At 45.1% G+C, this 25,917-nt stretch overlaps 1 pseudogene; it reads right to left on the reverse strand.

The window, feature by feature from the left end:
- Positions 1-1,465: 1,465 nt before the first annotated feature.
- Positions 1,466-1,597, reverse strand: LOC134409012 (U1 spliceosomal RNA; annotated as a pseudogene).
- Between the last annotated feature and the right edge of the window lie 24,320 nt (positions 1,598-25,917).

The raw sequence follows: 25,917 nt of genomic DNA on the forward strand, positions 1-25,917 counted from the left end.
CCCTATATGTGAGGGAACAAGGTAAAGGGTTTTGAAAAATAGGTTCTATTGTTGAGGTCAGGGCTGGGGCTACCATAGAGGCCACTCAGGCGGCCGCCTAGAGCGCCAAGGTAAGGGGGGTGCCGAACGCCACACCCGGAAGCCGCTCTCCCACAGTGGCTCTGAGAGGGCGGCTTCCAGGTGTGCCGTTCTGAAGCTGCCCACCTGCCCCAGCGTCCTGGCTTTGCTTCAGCTGGGCACCCACCCAGCTAAAATGAAGCCCCCCTGCCCCCCACTCCAGCGTCCTGGCTTTGCTTCGGCTGGGCGCCCACCCAGCTAAAGTGAAGCCCCCCGCCCCCCCCACCCCAGCGTCCTGACTTCGCTTCGTCTGGGCGCCCACCCAGCTAAAGTGAAGCCCCCCTGCCCCCCACTCCAGCGTCCTGGCTTCGCTTCGGCTGGGCGCCCACCCAGCTAAAGTGAAGCCCCCCTGCCCCCACCCCAGTGTCCTGGCTTCGCTTCAGCTGGGCGCCCACCCAGCTAAAGTGAAGCCCCCCCACCCACCCCACCCCAGCGTCCTGGCTTCGCTTCAGCTGGGCGCCCACCCAGCTAAAGTGAAGCCCCCCTGCCCCCCACTCCAGCGTCCTGGCTTCGCTTCGGCTGGGAGCCCACCCAACTGAAGTAAAGCCCCCCGCCCCCCCCCCCACCCCAGCGTCCTGGCTTCGCTTCGGCTGGGCGCCCACCCAGCTAAAGTGAAGCCCCCCTGCCCCCCGCTCCAGTGTCCTGGCTTCGCTTCGGCTGGGCGCCCACCCAACTGAAGTAAAGCCCCCCTGCCCCCCCCCAGCATCCTGGCTTCGCTTCAGTTGGGCGGGCGAGATGGCGCTCTGCACTCAGGTACACTAGGGTGGGTGTGGGGTGGGGTGGGTGAAAGCAGCTCACTTGCCTACGGCGCAAAATAGTCCGGCACCGGCCCTGGTTGAGGTTCTGAACTACAGGTGTATTGGCAGATGTTTTTACACTGTGTAAATAGCAGGTAATCACTCCAAGCTGACACTTGGTTTGTGGTAACAGAACACAAAGTAAAGTTTATTGAAATTGAACAGATCTTTGGTATTTCAATTTAGATCAAACTTGCTTATTTTTATATTTAAATTAACAATCTCAAGTCCCTTAAAGTCCTGTCTCTTTTCACTCCTCGCACACGAAACACTCTCAAGAAGCACAAGCCTCAGACACTCCACAAGAATCAGAATCAGAATCAGACTCAGATAAGACAAGACTAGACTAGCTTCACAATCCCCTCAGCCAAACTATTTATGCTCCTCCCTCCCCCTTTCTCACCGCATCACTAGCCACACCCACTCAGTAAAATATTCCGCACTCGCTAGACAAACAAACCAGACATACCTAAGGGACAGAAAGCTGGGTACCGCCACAGAGGTGTTCAGTCATAATCCCACAGATGGTAGCATCAGCTTCCCCCACTTTTGTCTTTTTATGCAGCTGAATTTCCAACATTTGGGGAAATTACAGGGGTGAGCACCCCTGGAGGGAAATGGATGCAACTCACCCTAGGAAAACCACCTCTATGATCATGGTGTCTCCCCTGCCAGGTAATTACAAGTATAAAGATAAAGAAAGTAATTCGGTCAGCAGATTCCACGCCAGATGGCTTGTTAACCTCGAAACACACATCTGCATGGTAATGCAAAAGGCAAAGGGAAGCTCCATTGGGGCTCAGGAGGTCCATCTCACATTTTATGCAACATGGTTAAAATGGCTGTAAGAGCTGAGCTTGGCAAATTATTTGAAGTGCATCCTTCTTGAGTCTGTTTGTAACACAGCCTGCCTCTGCTGATGAAAAAAAAAGTCTGCTTTTTGCTAGCAAGTCAAAGTTTTCATGGAGAACTTGCCTGGCTTGAACTCACGGTTTTTTATTTTATTTATTGTCGATTAACACAGTTCATCCCCAAGATATGTAATCCCTGACAGCCCTTTCCTCCCTTCTTTCCAGTGGTGTAGTGGTAAATTTTGGAGTGTGGGCGCTCATCCTGACAATCCCACAGCCCCAGGGAGAACCCCAAAATTGAAGGCAGCTGTGTTGATCTGTAATAAACAAAACACTGCTAGGAGTTTTCAGCTCCAAAGAGCAGGTCTTTTGTAGAAGCTAATGGGTCTTCAATGACCATTCAAGACCAATGAAAGGAAAGGCACCTCTCGTGCAAGCACTGAGTCATTACTGACTCTTGGAGGGACGCCAGTTTTCGCTGACGTTTTCTTGGCAGGCCTTATAGCGGGGTGGTTTGCCGTTGCCTTCCCCGGCCATTATTACCTTTCCCCCAGCTAACTGGGCACTCATTTTACCAACCTTGGGAGGATGGAAGTCTGAGTCAACCCGAGCCGGCTGCCTGAAACCAGCTTCCACTGGGATCGAACTCAGGCCGTGGGGAGAGTTTCAGCTGCAGAAACTGCTGCTTTACTGCTCTGTGCCACACGAGCCTCTTCAAGACCAAGATGCCCCAAAATACTTTGCATTACAACAAGGAACAATATATTTTTGATGGGAACATTCATCTCCCCACCCCTCAGCTCCTGTGAGGATTGCAGCTGAAGCTCAGAGAGAGAAGAGGGAATTCTGAGGAGAGTGGCAGGAGACGTCAGGGTCCCTGCTAATAAAAAAGGGCTAGAGCTGCTTCCCTGTGAGCTCTAGCTTCACCACACCACTGCTGTCCTCTCTCCCCTCCTTCTCATTCCTGGCCTTTCCCCTCTGCCCTAATCCCTGAAAGAGAAGCAAATTCTTGCAGTTGCTAGCAAAATGCCTGTCAGAAGGTCAGGCAGGAAGTGGAAGAAGGCCTCTATATTTAGGGCAGCGTCTTACATATCCCCCCCTAAAAGAGAGAAAACATTGCCAGAAAAGAGGCATTTGATGCCATGAAATGTGCATATGCTAATTTATATGCATAGATGCAGTGGAGGCTGGTGGCTCCAATGTCATGGGGTGGTGAATCTGCCCTGGTTTCAGCCAGAACTCTAAAGGAGCTCTCCAAGGTGCTGAAACCTAACTCCAAAATTGGTTCAGTACCTTGGATAGCTCCTTTAGAGTTCTGGCTGCAACCAAAGAGCTGCCTTCACAGGGCTGAGTGGGGTGGTGGCAAATAATCCCCACTGGGGCTTTTGGGCAGCCATTAGGCTCATCGGGTGCACTCCTTCTTCCTCCTGTGGTTTCCATCGACCAATGGGAGGTCACCTTCTACCTGGGAACACCCCCGGCAGAGCGCCAGAGTGAGGACAGATGGCAGAAGGGCTGCGCTGATGTCGCTCGGCAGGAGAAGTGGAATACATCCCTGACTTTTCTCCTGAGCATCTTCGGCTCTTTGCCCCGGGATGGCTCCAAATCTGCGGCTGCAGCATATAACCAATGCAGCACCCCGGGACAAAGGCGACATTTAGACGCTTCCTAGAGAGGATTCACTTCCCTGTGGACCTCGGAGCCCCCAGCCTCCACTGTGTAGATTTACAATTTAGAAGCAACGGGCATAATTTAAGGAGAAGCAAAATGCATCTTGCCTTAGTGGAGGTGAATGCGACGGGATGACCTGTATGCCTGCTCAGTCTTTGGTCTGGGAGTTAAGTGTTCATGAGCAACTTTTCCTTCTGATGGGTCTTTATCTTTAAAGCAGACTGGACATCCTTCAAACAGAAGGCTGTCACCTGTAAAGTAGGACACATGACCAACCTATATGAAATGGCAGCATGGTAAACAAAGCCCCTCCACTCTACTCCACAGGGAAGAGTCACCATGGAGACGCATCTCTGCAGATGTTATTAAAGGCAGAACACGGTGGCCAAATCACGATTAAGTTTCTGCTGTCAGTGGTCTGATGTGTGGCACCGTCTGGCAAGGGAACAGGAGATTTGTTCCATAACAGGAAATTTGGAGGGGTTGGGGGAGGTTGTAAAGATTTATAATGATTCAGGTCTTGAATTTATCAGCAACAAAACTTTTGAAGGTAGCATTCGGGGTGGGGGAAAGATTCATCTTTGCACAGTGGTCCAATTTAACCTTTGTACACAGCCCCCCCTTGTGCCTCCCCAGGTGCCACTTTGGCACAGACAGATATAGGAAAGTGCGTTTTACCAGGTAAGACTATTAGTGCATCCAAACCATGAGAAGATAAGAAGAGCCCTGCTGGATCAGACCAAGGGTCCATCTAGACCATCATTCGGTTCACACAGTGGCCAACCAGGGAAACCCACAAGTGGGACATGAGTGCAGTAGTACACCCTTGCCCATGTTCCCCAGCAACTGGTATACCTAGGCACACTGCCTCTGCTACTGGAGATATCAACGAGCCATCAGGATTAGTAGCTATTGATAGTCTTCTCCTCCAGGAATGTGTGTAATTCCCTTAAAAGACGGTTTTATACTTTAGATTAAATATATATTTAGAAAGCATCAGTCTGTTACTGACACTTCAAGATGGTTGGACTGCAACTACCAGTAGCCCTCACTAACAGTTATGTTGGTGAGGGTTGATGGGACTTGCAGTCCTCTTGTTCTCCGCACCTGGTCTTCTCCACCAGAAGCTAAGGAGTTTTGATGTTATCCTTTTATCGCATCCATTTTTCCTCATCCACACTTGCTCATCTAGAGTATTGTGTCCAGTTCTGGGCTCCACAATTCAAGCTGGAGTGTGTTCAGAGGAGGGCAAGCAGGATGATCAGGGGTCTGGAAACAAAGCCCTATGAAGAGAGACTGAAAGAACTGGGCATGTTTAGCCTGGAGAAGAGGAGATTGAGGGGAGACATGAGAGCACTCTTCAAATACTTAAGAGGTCATCACGCAGAGGAGGGCCAGGATCTCTTCTCGATCCTCCCAGAGTGCAGGACACGGAATAACGGGCTCAAGTTAAAGGAAGCCAGATTCCGGCTGGACATCAGGAAAAACTTCCTGACTGTTAGAGCAGTACAATGGGATCAGTTACCTAGGGAGGTTGTGGGCTCTCTCACACTAGAGTCAGTCAAGAGGCAGCTGGACAAGCATCTGTCGGGGATGCTTTAGGGTGGATTCCTGCATTGAGCAGGGGGTTGGACTAGATGGCCTTGTAGGCCCCTTCCAACTGTGCTATTCTATGATTCTATATACCACTGTGGCTGCAATGTGTGAAATCAGGACTGGTAGCCATCAATAGCCTTCTCCTCCATGAATTTGTCTAGTCCCTTTTTGAAGCCATCCGAAGTGGTGGCCATCACAACATCTAGTAGGAGCAAATTCCCTAGTTTGACTACAGCTATGTAGACGTCCTTCTTTGAGTCCTTCCTTTGATCTGTCCTGAATCTCCTACCAATCAGTTTCATGGCTTTCCGGGCTCTAGGGAGAAAAAGGATGTCCCCATTGGTTGCTACCTGATGCTTTTTTAAAAAACCAAAAAAAAACTGGAGACGCTGGGGATTGAAGCATGCAGAGCATCCAGGAAAACCCACCATGCTAGCTTACCGTATTGGCATATTACCAGAGGTCACTTATGCTAGTGGCATAGCAATAGCATATGCAGAGTGGCAGTGTTGGATACTGCCCATATAGATGGAGATTATGAGCTCCATCACACCTACTTTTTCCACCTCTGTTTCATTAGCACGTCAAGCGCTGGTCACTTCCATGTGTGTGCGTTGTTGTGCTATTTCACCTTGTTTACCTTTTCACCTGCGCCGCCTCGCACTTCCTGGTATCGCTGCCGCACCTTGCCCTTCTCCTTCCCCCTCCAGTTCATTGGTTCTTGTAGTTGATGGACATTCTGATGGATGTGGGCACCTCCTCCCCCTCTGGTTTTGTTGTCTAAAGTTTAGTGATTTAGCTTTTCATTGGCTGGGCACCTCGTACAGAGGGGGGAGGGGAGGAGAGAAGTTGAAATGGGTGGATGATAGAGCAAAGAGAGTAGGGTTGGAGCAGCGAAAGTCTGTTCGATTGACTCAGCACACTGGAGGAGAACCACCCTCACCCTCCTCTTTCATCAACAAGACCGCCCTTCAATGGACTCCTTCCCCAAGAAGGGATGTTCTGTGACATAGCGTGAGGACAGCAATACACAGGGACAGAAGGGCAGTTTATCATGCATGGAGAAAAAATTCCACACTTTCCCCACCCCCCAAAAACATGGAAAATGGAGGGGAAGAGGAGAGATGACTGCAGGACAGGGAGGATGTCACTATTATTATTATTATTATTATTATTATTATTTATTTATTTATATAGCACCATCAATGTACATGGTGCTGTACAGAGTAAAACAGTAAATAGCAAGACCCTGCCGCATAGGCTTACAATCTAATAAAATCATAGTAAAACAATAAGGAGGGGAAGAGAATGCAAACAGGTACAGGGTGGGGTAAGCAGGCACAGGGTAGGGAAAAACTAACAGTAGAAAGTAACAGTAGAAGTCTGCACAACATCAAGTTTTAAAAGCTTTAGGAAAAAGAAAAGTTTTTAGTTGAGCTTTAAAAGCTGTGGTTGAACTTGTAGTTCTCAAATGTTCTGGAAGAGTGTTCCAGGCGTAAGGGGCAGCAGACGAAAATGGACGAAGCCGAGCAAGGGAAGTAGAGGCCCTTGGGCAGGCGAGAAACATGGCATCAGAGGAGCGAAGAGCACGAGCGGGGCAATAGTGTGAGATGAGAGAGGAGAGATAGGAAGGAGCTAGACCGTGAAAAGCTTTGAAGGTTAACAGGAGAAGTTTATATTGGATTCTGAAGTGAATTGGAAGCCAATGAAGAGATTTCAGAAGCGGAGTAACATGGTCGGAGCGGCGAGCTAAGAAGATGATCTTTGCGGCAGAGTGGTGAACAGAAACCAACGGACTGATGTGAGAAGAAGGAAGGCCAGAGAGAAGAAGGTTGCAGTAGTCCAACCGTGAAATAACCAGTGCATGAACAAGCGTCTTGGCAGAAGAGACAGACAAAAATGATCGAATCCTGGCAATATTATACAGGAAAAATCTACAAGATTTAGCTACTGCCTCAATATGAGGAATAAAGGAGAGCGAGGAGTCGAAGATAAAGCCAAGGCTACGAGCTTCCTTGACCGGAGTAAGCGTAACATCATTGACAGTAAGAGAGAATGAGAGATGAGGAGAAGGTTTAGGAGGAAAAACAAGCAATTCAGTCTTTGCCATGTTAAGCTTCAAGCGACGATGAAGCAGCCAAGCTGAGATATCTGAAAGACATGCCAAGATACGATCGTGAACATCAGGAGAAAGTTCCGGAGATAACAGATATAGTTGTGTATCATCGGCGTACAGATGATATTGGAGGCCATGAGATTGAATAAGCTTTCACGTGACAAAATGGTAAACAAGGCAGGACGAAAGTGTGGTAAAATGCTGATGTGATGGAGCTCTATATTCTTCTTTGCTGGGAGGGGAGAAAGATATGAGAAGACCTAAGGAAGATCCGTCTATTGAGAACATTCAGCCAGCAATTTCCCTAACAAAAGTAAGATACAAATAGACTTGGCCTGCAAGTTTGACCAGGGACAGCTGGAGTCATTTTGCTGCCTGATGTGATGGACAAAATGGCACCCTACCCTGTCCCACATAAATGATCCACAGCCTGGCAGTTGAATCTGACTTCCACACTGGCAAGAGGACACTGTCTTCCACCACATTTGAGAGAAATCGAATAGCTTAGGGGGCTGAGGGGGGAAATTGCTGAAGCACCCATGGGTGTGTATGAAAGAACCTATCCTGATGCTCTCAGTCCAAACCTTTTGTCTGGGCAAAAAATCTCTCTGTTTTTGCTCGTAGTCTCCTCAGATTACCCTGTCCCATTGTCCATGTCAAAGAAAGATTCACTTGGCTTTTGTACATGAAATGGGAGAGGGCACCATCTTATCCTTTGCCTTAAGTAAAAAAAATATCTTGGGCTGCCAACTGTCCATCATTTCACTTTGCTGATGGTCCTTAGGATCATAGAATCATAGAATTATTGAGTTGGAAGGGACCACAAGGATCATCCAGTCCAACCCTCTGCAATGTGCAGGAAAACCAATTAAACCATCCATGAGGGGTGGCTGTCCAGCCTCTTCTTAAAAACCTCCAGAGATGGAGAAGCCACAACCTCCGTAGGTAGACCGTTCCACTATTGTAAAGATGTTACCATCAGGAAGTTTTTTCTTATATTTAACTTATACCTGTTATTTCAGGTCCTGCTTTCTGTGGGTGTGGAAAATAGTTCTTGACCACGTTCCCCGTGACATCCTTTTATGTACCTGAACCCTTCTAACGTGTCTCCCCTCAGTCGCCTTTTCTCCAGACTGAACATCCCAAGTTCCTTCAGCCTGTCCTCAAGTCCTTGTATCATCTTAGTCGCCCTCCTCTGAACCTGTTCTAAACTGCCCATGTCCTTCTGGAAACGGGGCGCCCAGAATCGTACACGATACTCCAGGTGTGGTCTCACTAGTGCCGAGCAGAGAGGAATAAGGACTTCACACATCTTTGATACAATGCTTCTTCTAACGCAGCCCAGAACTGCATTAGCCCTTCTAGCGGCTATCTCACACTGCTGACTCATGTTCAGATTGCTGTCGATGACCACACCCAAATCCTTCTCCAATGTAGGGCTTCCAAGCCATCTTGTATGTTTTTCCTCCCTAAATGTCTTCCCAGTCTTCCACCCTGTCCTAATCAGATGGCAGTGTCATTCTGTCATCATGGGTGATGGCCACACCTCCCAGTTTTGTGTCGTCCACAAATTTTAAAAGAAACCCACCAATCCATTATCCAGGTCTCTCCCCTGCCAGCGCTCCGCAGCAGTATCCACTTACTCTACCATAGTCTGTAGCACACTGAATTTTGGAACCAGCATGCTAGTAAATGGGCTATGACATTTTCCTCCCTGCATGATTATTTTTACCAAGCAACACAAAAATATAACCAGCCTCAGTTGGCAGATCAATACGAAAATATAATAGAAAATGTTACCCATTAAGACTGCTCCCTCTTGTTGTTTTTAATAATACAAAAGTTTTGTTGTTTTATTCTGCTAGGGACAGTTCTAAAGGATTTTTTAATTTTATTTCACAACAGTATCCACTAGATTGCCATATGAAAAGATTGGAGGAAATAATGGAAAAGGCCAGCAGTGAAAGAACAACTATTAAAACCTTTAGGGCTCATAGGCACATTTGGAAAATTGAGAAACTGTCCTAGGCACAGCCACAAAATGGTTGCCGTGGGTAGGCATGGCTAGTCATGAAGGACACGTAACCTCCCAGGGGCATTCATGGGAAATTAAGATGGCAGCGTCTGAAGGCTCCTGCTTTACTTTGAAGCAATCCCAGATGCCCGTTAGAAAATAAATAAACATTTTAAAATGAAAATTGGGAGGAGTAGGGTGTGTTGGTGGGCACCAAGGAAGGGGTCTGGGGCAGATTGGTGCCCACAAGCATCATGTTGCCCCAGGTGTAGATCATGGATGGGGAAAGTGTGGTCCTCCAGATGTCATGGACTTCAGGTCCCATGATCCCTCACCATTGTCTATGCTGGCTAGAGTTCCAATCCAACAACATCTGGAGAACCACACATTCCCCATCGCTGGTGTAGCTGATACTGAACTAGGTGGGTCAGTGTCCTGAAATGATATAAGGCTGATCCCTAAGTTCCTAAGGACTGAGGGGCAGAATCAGGTGGAGGTAGAGATAATTTTATTTATTTATTTATTTATTTATTTATTTATTTCATTTATATACTGCCCCATAGCTGAAGCTCTCTGGGCAGTTTACAAAAGTTAAAAACAATGAGCATTAAAAACAGATATACAAAATTTCAAACCACCAAAAGTTTTAAAAACAATATCCATTTAAAACAACTATTCTCGGGCCAGCCAAAAACTTAGCATATGCTGTTAAATGCCTGGGAGAAGAGAAAAATCTTGACCTGGCGCCGAAAAGATAACAAGGTTGGTGCCAGACAAGGCTCGTCGGGGAGATCATTCCATAATTGGGGGGCCACCACCGAGAAGGCCCTCTCCCTTGTTGCCATCCTCCAAGCTTCCCTCGGAGGAGGAACTTAGATGTTGAGCTTAGTGTATGGGTAGGTTCATGTCGGGAGAGGCGTTCCATCAGGTATGGTGGTCCCAAACCATGTAAGGCTTTATACATTAGAAACAGCATCTTGAATTGGGTTCAGAAATGCATAGGCAGCCAACACAAGCGGGCCAGAATCAGTCTTATATGTTTGAACCTTCTGGTTCTGGTTATCAATCTGGCCGCTGCATTTTGCACAAGACAAAAAATAATAAGAAGGAGCAAGAATAATTACATGCACTTGAAAGTTAGGGCAGGATTAGGGTGACCAACTGTCAGGATTTCCCCGGATTTGTCCTGGTTTTTGTTCTTTGCATAGTGTCAGGGGGGATTTTCTATAATTTTCAATAATGTCCTGGAATGACACACCTTACCCTTTAAGGCTGCCATTAGCATGGCAGGAGGGAATGACATGCTTTCTTGAGGCACATCATTCCCCCACCCTGAGCTCCAATTGAAGTCTTAAAGGGGAAAGTGGGTCATTCATGGACATTATAGAAAAGGCCCCAATTGGAGTGGATGGTGGTGGTGCAGAATGAAATCCTTTCCCCTCCTCCACTCCAATCAGGTTCTTTAAGGTGGCGGGGGAATAACGTACTTTCTGCAGGACTCAGAAAGCTGCTTCCCCCCCCCCACACACTAGGTGTCCTCTTTTTTGGTTTCCCAAATATGGTCACCCTAGGCAGGATCCAAATAGATCTACCAGCTACAGGTATTAGAAGTCCCCTTGGGCAAGACACCCTCAATGGGTCCCTCCTTCATCAGTGTTTCTACCTTCTCACCACCATTGTCACCGGCTGCTGTTGCTCCTCCTCCTCTTCTTTCTCATCATTGTTTGGCAAGCGGAGAGCTAGAGAACAAATAGGCTGTGGTATCTCCTCTTCCTCCTCCTCCTCCTCACCACTACCTCCACAGTGTGGGCCAGAGCAAGTGGCAGGTGGACAAGTACAGGTTGAAGGAAGATTTTAGATTGTAAGCCATATGGCAGATTGTCTTGTTTTGTTTTATTCTGTACATCGCCTTGAAAATTGATGGTGCTTTATAAATAACAACAACAACAATGTCAGAGGGCTTTTGTCAGTAGGTCCCTGCTGGAGTTTGGGCCCTCATGCCTACCATTGATGCTGACCGTACATGGTTGCCATAGATATTAGGGAATTCAGTGCTGACTGAGTATAGTCTACACATCTGGAAATAATAATAATAATAATAATAATAATAATAATAATAATAATAATGATAATGATAATAATAATTTTATTTTTTACCTGCCTCTCCCTCTGGATTGAGGCGGTGAACAACATCAAATATAAAAAATACTATACGTAAAACTGATTAAAATCACATAAAACTAATACGTTAGTCAAGTAAGAGCCAGGCATCTTAAAATTCGACTGCATAGGCCTGCTGGAAGAGGTCAGTCTTTACAGCTTTTTTTTTAATTTCAGGAAGACAAGCTGGCGAAACATTGTTCCAGTTGACAATGCACCTCAAGGTCTTGTTGCTGCAGAGCAGCTGTTCTTCCTCCAGATTGCTAAAACAACTTTTATTGTTAAAATCATAGCCAGCCTTTCCCAACCTGTGTCGTGTTTCTCTTTAATCTCCTGCCTTCTTGGGAGACAATAACAAGGCCTGCTTTGTAATCCGCAAAGCTTTATTCAAGCAATAAACATCTCTTCCTGCCTGAAGAGAGTCTAATCTCTTGGAACTTTCCACTAGGCAAAACTACGCAAACTAAGTGAGACGATTGTCCATTCAAGAAGAAGAAAGTCTTTCTCAAAATGTGTTAACTTCAGAGAGACTAGTTCTGAGACAGCTTCTGATGGGACGACAGCCGGGCTGACTTTCTCTCGCCTTCCTTTTGCTCCACCCATTTTAGTCTGTGACGTACTCTAGGATCGGCTAACTTGTCCATGCTCTCTCCTTCAGAAGAATGTTGGCTTCCTACTGACTGTGTATTATTTGCCCTTGATGAGATAAGCTCTGGAGAGGGTTCACCACCAGCTGGTGAAGAGTTCGTGAGATCTTTCTCCAGCACTGATTCAGGCTGGCCTGTGTCTGGCGCCGACTCCTCTACATCAGAGTCTGATTCAGATTGATTACTTGAAACACCTTCTTCCAAACTAGGGGGAGCAGGGCTAGACATGGCAACCTGGTTCTCTCCAGATGTTTTGGATGTCAACTGCCACAATCCAATGGACAGGAATCCTGGGAGTTGTAGCCCAAAACATCTGGAGTGCACCAGGTTGAGAAAGATTGTCATACACTCTCTGTGTCACCCTACCTCCATATTATCTTGAGAAGCAAACTTCCCAGGCTGTTTGACATCGACTGCTGACATTCAGGGCTGGTGTCAAGGGTAGGCATGGTTGGGCACTTGCCAAGGGCCCACACCACAGCAGGGCCGATGGCTTGCTGGCTTCTCTCCTCCACCACTACAACCTGCTTGTTCACCTGCCTCTCACTCTGGCCCAGACAGCAGTGGTGGGGAGAAGGAGGAACAAATGCCTCCTTGCTCCCTGGCCCTCAGCCTGTCAAGCAAGGAAGTGGTAGTCATGATGAGAAAGATGAGGAGGAGCACATGCAGCTGTTTACAATGGTGGTGAGAAGGTGGACTTAGTGAAGGAGTGGTCCATGCAGGGTGTCTTGCCTAAGGACCCTGCAAAACCTGGAGCAGGCACTGCTTACATTAAAGAGAAGGAACAATTACATGATATGAAGAAGAAGACACACACACATAAGAGAAGAATGAATGGCAGAATGACTGACAGCAGGTACGTGGAGCTAGAGTGAGTGATCGGTGGGATGGGAAAGTCAGTTGTGTAAGAAGAGAAAGTTAAAGACAGTTAGAGGAATCAGAGGAGAGAGAGGGAGTAAGAGAGGGATGATTTGGAGGATGAATTGAAAGGCTTGTGCAGCCTTCTCCAGTTTGGTGCCTTCCAGATGTTTTGGACTTCATCTCTCATCAGCACCAGCCAATGGTTAGGAATCCTGGAAGTTGTCATTAAAACATCTGGAGAACATGAAGTTGGAGAAGGCCAGGCTAGTGGTTAGGGGTAGCTGTCAAAGAGGGGAGCCAGTCGTAGTAGGTGAGGATGTTAGAACTAGTATTTGTTATTCTGTGTCAAATCATTATTTGTCCTGGTCGTTATTTTCCATCCATGGATATACTGTACTTCTGGATTTAAATTCATGATGTATGTTCTGGGCTGGGGGATTCTGAGGGTAGCAAAACTCTCTGCAGCTCAGTTGGTGGTGCTGGATTATTTTGTGGGGGGATAGTAGGAGAAGTCTCAATTACTGTAATGTGTTCAATGTGGAGCTGTTGTCAAAGAGTGTTTGGAAACTTCAGCTTGTGCAAAACGTACGGGCAGAGCGTTATAGATAGACCACATAACATTGGTGTTAAAACAACTTCACTGGCTTTATAGTTTTAGGGAAGAACCAGCATGCGGCCAGGATATCTGAAAGACCACCCATTCCTGTATTAATCTGCCTGGAGTCTTTGTTCATCTTCTGAGGTCGTCTTAGGTGACTCACCTCCTAGATAGGTGAGGTTTTTGGGGTCCTTCTATGTAGCAGCATCCCTGTGGTGAAACTCCCTCCCCAGGGAGTTAGCTTGGCTCCCTCATTATTGGCCTCTGGGGACTGGTAAAAATGATATTGCTTTGCTGAGTTTTTTGTGATGAATGCCAATCCTTGATTTTAGAGGGGTCACCTGTTTTGTTGTAATGTCTGTATTTAGTCTGCCTTTTGTGATATTTGCATTTTACCTTTCCATGGTTTTAATGTACATCAACTAGAGCACTCATGAGTGGAGCGGTGATTACAGAATTCTACAGGTGGCCTAGCAATAGATTTTAAATAGATCCAGAAAAGAAAGAAAGAAAGAAAGAAAGAAAGAAAGAAAGAAAGAACAATCTGAGAAATTTACTTTATGACTTCTAGGGGCCAAAGACTACAACATTGGGCCTTGCTAGACCTACCTGTTAATCCGGTAAGGAGAAGGAGTGAGGCCGCGCTGCAGCTAGCGTGGGCCGTCGCCCCTTTCTACACGTGAGACGCGACGGGGTAAGGGAAAGCCCTGTCGCGTCAGCCATTTTAAAAAAAACTTAAAGGGGCCATGTGCGCAGGAGCGCACCAACGATAAGGTAAGTCTTTTTTTTTAAAAAAAGGGTTCCCCACTCCCCCCCCCACAATGTATGATGCCCCTCGCTCACTCGTCCGCTCACCCCCTCACTTGCCCATCCATCCGCTCGCCCCCCTTGCTCACTCACCCGCTCGCCCCCCTCACTTGCCCATCTGTCTGCTCGCTTCCCCCTCACCCGCCCATCCACCCCCCACTTGCCATGTCCACCCCCCGCTCACCTGTCCACCCCCCCACTCGCTCACCCGCTCACCATGTCTGATGCCCTCTCCGCCCCCTGTCCGTGATCTCCCCCCCCCCCCAGCCCGATGGGCACAGCACGCCTATGGAGCAGCCGGGAAAAGCCACGGAACTAGCTAGACCTTCCGCAGCCCTGGGCCCAGCCTGGGGCTGCGGAAAAACCGGGCCACAAGCGGATCCAGTTATCCCGGGTCAAGGGAGGGTTTAGCCCGGCCTGACCCTGGGATCCCCTGTGCGTCATCTGCATGCACAGCAGGGAGCCCGGGCCTCCCACCGGGCTAAACCCTTGTCTAGGAAGGCCCATTGTTTATAATTGCTTTAAGATGTATGTTCCCGTGTGTGTTTCATGTTTTTGTGGTTTTAAATTTTGTATATTGTTTTTAATTGTTTTAATTGTATGTAAACCACCCAGAGAGCTATGGCTATGGGGCCATATAGAAATGTAAAAAATAAATAAGACTGCTAGGAGACCCCCTAGAATAACACAATGAGAAAGAAAAAAAGGGAACAGGGATGAAATTGGCAGAGACAACAATAATAAACGGTTAATAATAAACTGCCCTAGGTAACAGCAATGGCAGCATGGAATGCCATATACCGGCTGAAATCTGGGAGAATTACCTCCGTATCGCCTTTAGTGACAGCCACATATCAAATTCTAATCTGAGACTGCCACCTGACTCCCCTAACTGGCCCAATGTCGATATCAGCACAGTAGAGGACTGAATACTACAGTCAAAGTCAGGTAAGGCTCCTGGACCAGATGGCATCCCCTGAGAGATGCTGAAAAGCAACATGAGCTAGTGGACTGCCCTGTTAGCGCCTCTTTTCTTCTTAATAAATAAAACCGGGTTAATTCCCGCAACTTGGCTAAAAGCCATTGTCATCCCAATATATAAAAAAGGACCCAAAGATGACCCATCCAACTATCGGCCTATTAGCCTTTTATCTGTAGTTGGTAAGGTCTATGCCAATTTCTTGGCCGTGAAAGTAAAAGCATGGATCCTTGATAACAATATCTTGGGAGAAGAACAGATAGGCTTCAAAGCAGGCCGCTCTACTCTTGACCATTGCCTGGTACTGGCTCACCTGGTTCATAAATATTCTACACCCAATGGAGGCAAATTATTCACTACTTTTATTGATCTTAAATCTGCCTTTGATTCAATATGCTGAGCCCATCTCTGGAGCAAACTGGAACAGCTTTCTATCGAAAGCAGGCTTTTGTTCCTGATTCAATCTCCGTATCATAAAACATCTGCCCAGGTTCGTTGCAGTAGACAAGGACATCTCACAAATGAGATTGTCACTTCACTTGGTGTCAGACAAGGATGTGTTCTTGTCCCCATTTTGTTCAACCTTTATCTGGCAGACCTCCCTGCCTGGTTGGCGTCATTACCATTGCATGCACCCAAGATCGGGTCAACAAAAGTTTTCGTTTTTCTCTATGCTGACGATGCCGTTTTGATCTCCCAGACTTGACTGGGCCTCAAGAGACTATTAAATGGTTTTGCCAAATATTGTGAGAAAAAATTGTTGACAATCAACTATTCGAAAACCAAAGTGGTAGTTTTTGCCAGGAGGAAGGTAAGATTCCCTTGGTCCATGGGGGGAAACAGAATCAACCAAGCTGACGCATATAAATACCTGGGCATATGGTTTCACGAAGCTCAAACCTGGAGGGCACATGGCAAACACACCAAGACCAAAGCTGGAAAAAAACACTCATAATAATTTTAAAAAACAAAAGATAAAAAGATTTTTGAAAGACTTAAAAAGATAATAACATGTTTTAAAAGATAACAAAAGATTTTAAAAGAAAATATTTTTTTTTAAAAAAATAAAAGGATAAAAAGATTTTTTTTAAAAGAAAAGATTTTAAAATAATAACAAGATTTAAACAGATTTTTTAAAATAGCAGACAGAGAAAAGCATAAAACAGTTGTCCCCAGTTTACTCAGCCAGTCTATAACATAGCTTCCACGGAAAGCACACGCTGATTAAAAAAAATAATGTCCGGCTAACATTTTGTTCCAGATTCTACTGCTAACAGCTGTGTAACTGGAGGAGTCCTCTTAATCATTCTCCCATCTCCATAGTGAATATGTGGAGCACTTTTGCCACTAAAGCGTTGTGAAGTGCCAGGCATTATTTTAAAGTGCTTTTGTGAAACTCCAATGAAGGGGAGCAGAGTACATAATCAAATCCAGGCAGAAAAATAGCTTTTCAGAAATTGGAGACTCCTTTTGCTCAGGTAAATAGCTTCGAAAAAGCCAACGCTATATTATGGAATTTTCCAATCAAAATTTGTTTTATGCATAGAAGCTGTTGGGGCCTGTCTGCCTTGACATTCTATTGTAAAGGGGAAATACATAGAAAATAAACCTGATGGATTAAGCCCAAGGTCCATGCAAGCCCACAGTGGCCAACCGGATGTCTTTGGAGGCCACGCGCATAGAATCATAGAATAGCAGAATTAGAAGGGGCCTACAAGGCCATCGAGTCCAACCCCCTGCTCAATGCAGGAATCCACCCTAAAGCATCCCTGACAGATGGCTGTCCAGCTGCCTCTTGAAGGCCTCTAGTGTGGGAGAGCCCACCACCTCCCTAGGTAACTGATTCCATTGTCGTACTGCTCTAACAGTCAGGAAGTTTTTCCTGATGTCCAGCTGGAATCTGGCTTCCTTTAACTTGAGCCCGTTATTCCGTGTCCTGCACTCTGGGAGGATCGAGACGAGATCCTGGCCCTCCTCTGTGTGACAAGAGGGCAATAGCTGCCCCTCTTGCCCTGCAGAAACTGGTATCCAGAGGTGTACAACTTCTGAAAATGAAGGCTCTGTACACCTATCAAGGCAAATAACCATCAGTACCTGTCACGACCCACTCACCTCATGGCTTTTAAAAAAAAAACCTTTCTCTTTAAAGGAACTCAACCATGAACGCAGCCAGTATATAGCTTCCCACTCTGTGGATTGTTTTCCCCCCTTTTTGTGACCACCTCTGGGCATCACCTTGTTCTCTCCCACTGATTCTGTGATTCTCTGCCCCCTTTTTGCTCCCATAGCAACCAACTTGGCACTTTGTGTACCTTTTATTCACCTTCTACTCTACCGCTGCCATCATATAAATCAACACCTTACCATAGGTACTTAAAGAATCCAGTCCAGAGTGTAACAAAATAACTTTTATTTAACAAGAAGTAAGTTCATGCATTTTATCAAGCTTATGGTTTCATTTGTTTCAGTACTTAGTTGTTACAACAAAGTTTTCTTGTATCCTTGCCTACTCTACTCTTTAAAGTCCTAATCTCACTCCTCCTGCTCCCTCTTATTCCCAAAACAATAAAATGCAGACCCTACACTGATCTATCCTCTACAGCAGACTGACCCCGACTTTCTAACTACCATCTCACTTCAACTGTCATTTCCCCTCACACATTCAAATCCAACAGCCAATCAGCATCCACTCTAACATCCTATCCACTCACTCCCCCTCCCAACAGAATTAACTACTTACCAGACTTATCATATGAAGACCAAACAACATTTACATAACAGATAAATGACATAAAATAGTGAAACATCAAAGTAACGGCTAAGATTGACTACTGCAAAGCATTGTATGTGGGGCTGCCTTTGAAGACTACTCAGAAACTTTAAGTTAATTCAAAATATGGCCACTAGAACATATCTCACTTGTATTCAAATGACTTCACTGGCTTCCTGTCAATTTGAGGGAATAATTCAAAGTGTTGGTGCTTACCTTGAAAGACCTATGCGGCTTAGGACTCAGGTACCAGAAGGAACACTACTCCTATACCAACTTGCCCATATATTGATCTTTGGAGGATCTTCTGCAGTCTCCCTGCCTCATCAGAGAGTGGGGCCAGATCTATACCTTTTGTCAAATCATTATGAATGTGGAATAAAAAGCGGAGGGGTGGACACTTTGAATGCATAAAATGGAATGTGGGGCATCATCAGATGAATGTTTTATTGCACGCTCATTACTGGGCACTCATGGATTTTCACGGGTCCCTCTCACATCATCGTTTGCCTCCCACGTGCCTCCTGCCCCTTCTAGCCTTCTTTGTGTGACAAAAAAATACCCTGGTAAATCCAAATTATTTTTGAGACAGAACTTGCAGCTGTCTGCTGCTGTATCCAGGAGAAGCAGCGGAATCAAAATGGCCCACTGAATGGGCTATGTGCATGTGGTTTACTTCCTCTTTCAAAAGAGGAAGTAATGAGGGACAAGTGCACTGGAGGAGAAGTGATGGTAAGGAAACGTGATTTCTCCCTGTGTGATGACGCTTGTGGATCATGCCCCAACAGTTACCAGTGAACTTCAATACTGCTATAAAGCAGTTGTGTAGATCTAGAGAGAGAGAGAGAGAAAGAGAGAGATTGTCAATTTGTAGAATTCTGTTGCCAGAGAGGCTGACTCAGTGCCAACATTATTCTGTTTTCAGTGCCAGAGAAGCATGTTTTTATTTTAACAGGGTGTTAAAATGTATTTAATGACTCTTTTGAAATAGGTTGCTTGTTTTTATTTCTGTTTATCTTGTTTTTGTAACCTGCCCTGAAAGCTCTGCTAAAGGATGGCTTAGAACATTTTTTAATCCACCAATACAAACAAGCAGCCCATTCGCCTCCATGGATTTGTCTCATCTCTTTTCGAAACCAACCAAATGAGGAACTGCCTCCATGATGATGCTTTCAATTCAAATCTGTGTCGTGTGAAGAGGGACGTTTCCTGAATTTACTGTTGTGTCCATCACTTTCATTGGGTTACCGGCATAGCACTGGGTGCCATGACGGAGGGAGAAAAATGGTCTCTCAATTCACTTTCTGTTTACTCCACTACAATATCCATGTCTTCTGTTATTATTATTATTATTATTTATTTATTTATTTATTTATTTATTTATTTATATAGCACCATCGATGTACATGGTGCTGCACAGACCACACAGTAAATAGCAAGACCCTGCCGCATAGGCTTACAATCTAATAAAGTTGTAGTAAACAATAAGGAGGGAAAGAGAATGCAAACAGGCACAGGGAAGTGTAAACAGGCACCGGGTAGGGTGAAGCTAACAGTATAGAGTCAGAACAAACTCAAAGTTTAAAAGCTATAGGGAAAAGAAAAGTTTTTAGCTGAGTTTTAAAAGCTGTGATTGAGTTGGTAGTTCTCAAGTGTTCTGGAAGAACGTTCCAGGCATGAGGGGCAGCAGAGGAAAAAGGACGAAGCCGAGTAAGGGAAGTGGAGGTCCTTGGGCAGGCGAGAAGCATGGCATCAGAGGAGCGGAGAGCACGAGCGGGGCAATAGTGTGAGATGAGAGAGGAGAGATAGGCAGGAGCTAGACCGTGAAAAGCTTTGAAGGTCAACAGGAGAAGTTTATATTGGATTCTGGAGTGAATTGGAAGCCAATGAAGAGATTTCAGAAGCGGAGTAAAAGCCAAGAGGGAGAACGTCCTTTTGCTAAAAAGATATGCTAGAAAAATGGAATCACCCAAAACTGCCTTCTCAAAACCTGGTGCCTTCCAGATGTGTTGGACTACAGCTCACATCAGTCCCAGCCAGCAGGCTTGGGATTATGGGACATGTAGTCCAACACATCCGGCAGGCGCTGGGTTTGGTGAAGGCTGGACTATGATAGGTTATCAATAGTTCAAAATATACCTGAGCAGCTGCAGGGTGTGAACAGATCTAGATCCAGGAGTAAGCAAGGGCTCCTGTTGAAATTACTTTACTCAGCTCTCTATTCAATTATCCACCTAATATCCAAATAAATAAATAAATAGTACAAATAGTTTACTTAGAAATCCAGCAACAATGACTTCTATCACTAGTGGTGTGTTAATATGTGTGTGTGCATGTTTCTAACATCAGCGCCCATTCAACAAATGATATTGACAGATCTATCCATGCGAATGTATCATCTCGTATGACAAGGATGAATCATATCTGCACATCATGCATAAAAATCATGACAGCATTCTGTCTGGCCCACTGTCCTCACTGAGCTTCTGAGCAGGCAAATTTTAGCTAGCTTCCATCTACCATCTTGTAAACAGGCTTAGTTATACCATACTGCAAAGAAAATATTGCATTATTCGGGTTTAAATTAGCCTTCCCCAGCCATGTACCCTCCAGAGGTCCGGGATTTCAACTCTCATCAGCCCAAACTGGCCTGGTAGATAGTCGAGAGTGATGGGAGTTGTAGTCAAGCACATCTGGAAGGCTGTCCTAACTGGCTTGGGACCAGGTTATTTGAAGGTCCATCTCCTCCAAAGGGGGGAACTTTATTTTTGTATATTATAGTGGCAGCGAGACTGTTATACGCACAAAACTGGAAAAATGAAACAACACCAACAACAGATGAATGGATGTTGAAGATGCTGGAATTGGCAGAGATGGCAAAACTCACAGCAATAATGAGAGAAAGAGCAACAACTATGTTTATGTTGGAATGGAAATCTTTGATAGAACATTTGCAAGAGACAGAGAAAAATGATGTATTTGTTTGTGGATTTTAGTATTAAGACGGGGAAAGAAAAGAGAAAAGAAAAGAGAGAAGTAAATTTCATTGATATATCCATTGTAATTAAAGAATTAGAGAGAAATGGAGTATGATTCCGTGAATCCAATGTATGAGATTCAGATAAGTCATAAGAAAGAATTGAATTTGATTAACATATTAATAGTAATGAAGTTAGTTAGCATTCCTGGCATGAAGAGGGCCAAATATATACTTTAACCTTATCCTTAATTTTTTTTAATTGTATTTTAGTGTAGTTGTTTTGTGTATACCTTTCTTTGTATGTGTTATAGGTGGTGTAAAGATTGTGTGTTGGTGATGTTTGAAATAATAATAAAAAAGAAAAAATTGAAAAAAGAAGAAAAGAAGAAGGTGCCTCTCCTTCCAAATGCTTCTCCACCCAATGCAACCATAATTGGACATGCAGCCTTGCGTTCTTTTGCCTTCGGGGGTTCTGTTGGCTAGGATGCAGGTCCTTCTCCGTAGAGGCACCATGATTGTGGGACACCATGCCACAGAAAGCCCTGATGGCTCTGTCTCTTTAGCCTTTAGGTGAACTGCGGCTTACATTCTTGTTTCATCAGCAACTGGATTCATTTAGATCAGGGTTGGACAGTAGATCTGGATCTCTGACTCTGTACTGTTTAACAATAGTAGCAACAAAATGACTTATTTTATTTATTTATTTATTTATTTATTCATTCATTCATTCATTACATTTCTATACCGCCCAATAGCCAGGGCTCTCTGGGCAGTTCACAAAAATTAAAACCATTCGAAGTATAAAACAACAGTACAAAACCATAATATAAAATACAATATAAAAGCTCAACCAGATAAATGCAAAATTACAACTTTAAAACACCAAGTTAAAATGTATTTATAGACTGTTAAAATGCTGGGAGAATAAAAAGGTCTTCACCTGGTGTCTAAAAGCATATAATGTAGGTGCCAAGCGAACCTCCTTAGGGAGCTCGTTCCACAGCCGGGGGGGGGGGCACAGCAGAGAAGGCCCTCCCCCTGGTAGCCACTGGCCTTACTTCCTTTGGAAGGGGCTCATGGAGAAGGATCCCTGAGGATGACCTTAGGGTCCAGGCAGGTACATATGGGAGGAGGCGTTCCTTCAGATAGCCTGGCCCCAAGCTGTTAGGGCTTTAAATGTTAATACCAGCACTTTGACTTCCCTCCTGCTTTGTATTAGGGTGACCATATGAAAAGGAGGACAGGGCTCCTGTATCTTTAAGAGTTGCATGGAAAAGGGAAGTTCAGCAGGTGTCAAATGTATATATGGAGAACCTGGTGAAATTCCCTCTTCATCACAACAATTAAAGCTGCAGGTGCCCCTAACCTCTTTTAAATCTGGTTACTCTAGTATAGCTCCTGCAGCTTTAACTGTTGTGATGAAGAGGGAATTTCACCAGGTTCTCCATATATACAAATGACACCTGCTGAAATCCCCTTTTCTATGCAATTCTTAAAGATACAGGAGCCCTGCCCTCCTTTTCATATGGTCACCCTATCTGTATTAGACTGCTGAAATGAAGAAAGCTTGAGATAATGAGAAGTGGATTTTTGTCTGGAAGTACTGTGAGCTCTGTTCAGTTCTTGGGCTCAGAATTCTTTAATTCTGTGACTTTTGCACAGAAGTGCTCCAGTTGTTGTTATATCTTGGGGCTGTAGTAAACAAGAAAAAGTAAATCCTGCAAGCCCGAAGTCTCCCATCTCCAGATTTAGATTTATTTTCCCTGCTGCTATGAATGCTTTCGCCTGGCTCTCGGTTTTCTTCTTCTTTTTAAATGTTGTCTGGGTGGTTTTTTTTACCATTTGTATTTTATTTCCATGAGTTTATTGTGTTGCATATGGTTCCTAACTTCAGCATAAGCTTCATGGTTGAAAGCAGGAAAGAAATGTTCAAATCAATAAATAAATTATCCCTCTCCTCCATGTCCAATGTTCACACCTGAGTGCTGCTGTTTATGTAGCCAAAACGCCTGGAAAAGCCGCTTATTCAGCCATTTAAACGTGCAATAAATCATAAATAAGCGGAAAGGCACCATCCATACATGAGAGCAAAGTATCAGCAGGCTGGGAAAATCTCAGGGTTTGCAGAAGTACAAAAACAATCTTTGGTGGGGAGAACCACTAAGGACAATGACCCCCACCCCCACCCCCAATGTGGACTAAGGATGCTCAGTGGCCAGGTAATGTTGAGGTGTGGAGGAATACACAGACTGTTGGGGTGTGGAGAGAGACACAGAAAACTGGGTAGGGTGAGGAATGTAATGGAGTATCATTGAGGAGGGCATGGCTGGCTGGAATTCTGAAAAGGGAGCACTACATGCTGCAACTACTTGTTGAAGCTCCCATGTGTTATCTTATTTTAATAACCGCCAATGTATTAAGAACATAAGAACAAAAGAAGAGCCAGTGTGGTGTAGTGGCTAAAGTGTTGGACTGTGGGTCGGAAGATCCGGGTTCTAGTCCCCACTCGGCCATGGAAACCCTCTCAGTGACTTTGGACCAGTCACAAACTCTCAGCCCAGCCTACCTCACAGGGTTGTTGTTGTGAGGATAACATGGAGAGGAGGAGGATTATGTACACCGCCTTGGGTTCCTTGGAGGAAAAAAGGCAGGCTATAAATGCGATAATAAATAAATATAAATAGATAACATAAGAAGAGCCATGGTGGATCAGACTAAGGGTCTATCTGGTCCAGCATTATGTTCACACAGTGGACAACTAGCTGCTCATGGGAAACCCACAAGCAAGGCATGAGCACAATAGCAGCCTCCTGCCCATGTTCCCCTGCAATTGTAGTCTATAGGCTCACTGCCTCTGATACTGGAGGTAGCATATAGCCATCAGGACTAGTCGCCATTGATAGCCTTCTCCTGCTGGAATTTTTCCAATGCCTTTTTGAAGCCTTCCAAATGGATGGCCATCACTACATCCTGTGGAAGTGAATTCCATATCATACAACCAGTGATGTCCATTACCTCTCCTTCCACCAAGGTTGCAATCCGCCCTAGTTACACTGCTGCTATCCAGCCTCTCTGCTCAAAAGCCTTACAATGTCTCAGTCTTTCCACTGTCCGCACCACCTGCATGCAGGAAGAAATCGCAGCTCCTTGATGGCCTCTGATACGCACATATAATTGCACTAATTGGCCCCTTATTATCTCTATGATTCTCCACTACTGACATCCCCTCCACAGAAATCTTCATTTATTTTAGCCAGGATGGGATGAAAGTGAGAGCTATATGACAGCGAAATATATCAGAAACCTTCTTCGGAGAAGTAGCCATTAGGACTCTGGCCTTTTTCAAGATGTGAACAGAACGTACAGCCCCGGGAGAAATTAAGGGATGTATCCAATGTTAGTCCCATGGAACTATAACTAGTACTAACATTCGATAAAACCCTAAGGCTGCAATCCTGTACCCCTTAGGGGTATCCCTGGGTTTTTCCGGGCACCAAAAGAAACATCACTCTATTTCAAGCGAGATTTGGCCGTTTTAGACTTCCGTCATGAGCCAGGACAGAAGCCTAAAATGGCCAGATCTCACTTGAAAACAAGTGAGATTTGGATGCTTTTCGGGGAGGCAAAGCAGTGATGTTCTTCCCACCACTCTCAGGGAGGAGTGTAGCAGGAGCTACACTACAGCATGGTGAGGGCTGCTGTACCTGTTCCTTGAGAATAAGCCCCCTTGAACCCATTGGGACTTATTTTCAAGTAGACTTGTATAGAATTGCATTGGTAGAGGACACCTGAGCAATGAAATAAGCTACCTCCTCCTCTTCCTCCTCTTTCTCCCCCTCCTTCTTTTCAAATAGTATGACAAGCTTGAACTTCTCTTTATTTATTTATTTATTTAGAAATTTTAGAAAATTAATACTCTATTTCTTCCACCCACCCCCTACATGCAACAGTCCAAGCATTCAGTAATTATGATAAATCAAGGCAGAAAAATACAGAATACATCATTCACATGAACCAGAGAGCCTGATATGCTACAGCAGAGTGTTATGAAATTGAGTGTTACCAACGTGTGTAATAAACTGATACCAATCCATAGCGAATGTATCGTGTTTCCTCCTTCCTTTTGTCAGTTGTAACTTGTTTGTTAATTTTTCTGACAAAGCAATCTTCCAAACCCAAGTCCACCAGGCATCCAATGAAGCTCCTCTTAGCTCCTTCCGAAACTGAGCAATGTCCAGTCTGGCAGCCGCCAACAAAAACCCAGGCAATGGCTTAAAGGAACAGTTTTTGTTATTTTCCAGGAATAGTCCTAAAAGTGCCAACTCTGGTGTTCTCTCCAACTGCTGTCCAAGTATCTTATCTTATCTTATTTATTTATTTATTTCATTTATATCCCACCTTTTTTCCTCCGATGAACCCAAAGTGGCATACATAATCCTCCTCCTCTCCATGTTATCCTCACAACAACAACCCTGTGAGGTAGGTTGGGCTGAGAGTCTGTGACTTGCCCAAAGTCACCTAGTAGGTTTCCATGGCTGAGTGGGGACTAGAACCCAGATCTCCCGACTTTAGGCACTACACCACACTGGCTCTTATCAATTTCACCAAAGACTTCAGTTCAAAACTTTCCCACTTGTGCTTCTGACTTGTGGACTAGCCAATGGCAGGGTCTATGCTATATGGAAAGGAGGACAGGGCTTCTGTATCTTTAACAGTTATATAGAAAGGGGAATTTCATCAGGTGCCGTTTGAATGCATGCAGCACCTGGTGAAATTTCCTCTTCATCACAACAGTTAAAGCTGCAGGAGCCCTGCCCTCTTGACCAGATGCAAAAGAAGGCGGGTCCTCTGCAACTTTAACTGTTGTGATGAAGAGGAAATTTCGCCGGGTGCTGCATGCATTCAAATGACACCTGCTGAAATTCCCTTTTCAGTACAACTGTAAAAGATACA

This window comes from Elgaria multicarinata, chromosome 14 (assembly GCF_023053635.1).
Source record: "Elgaria multicarinata webbii isolate HBS135686 ecotype San Diego chromosome 14, rElgMul1.1.pri, whole genome shotgun sequence".
Classification (NCBI taxonomy): Eukaryota; Metazoa; Chordata; class Lepidosauria; order Squamata; family Anguidae; genus Elgaria; species Elgaria multicarinata.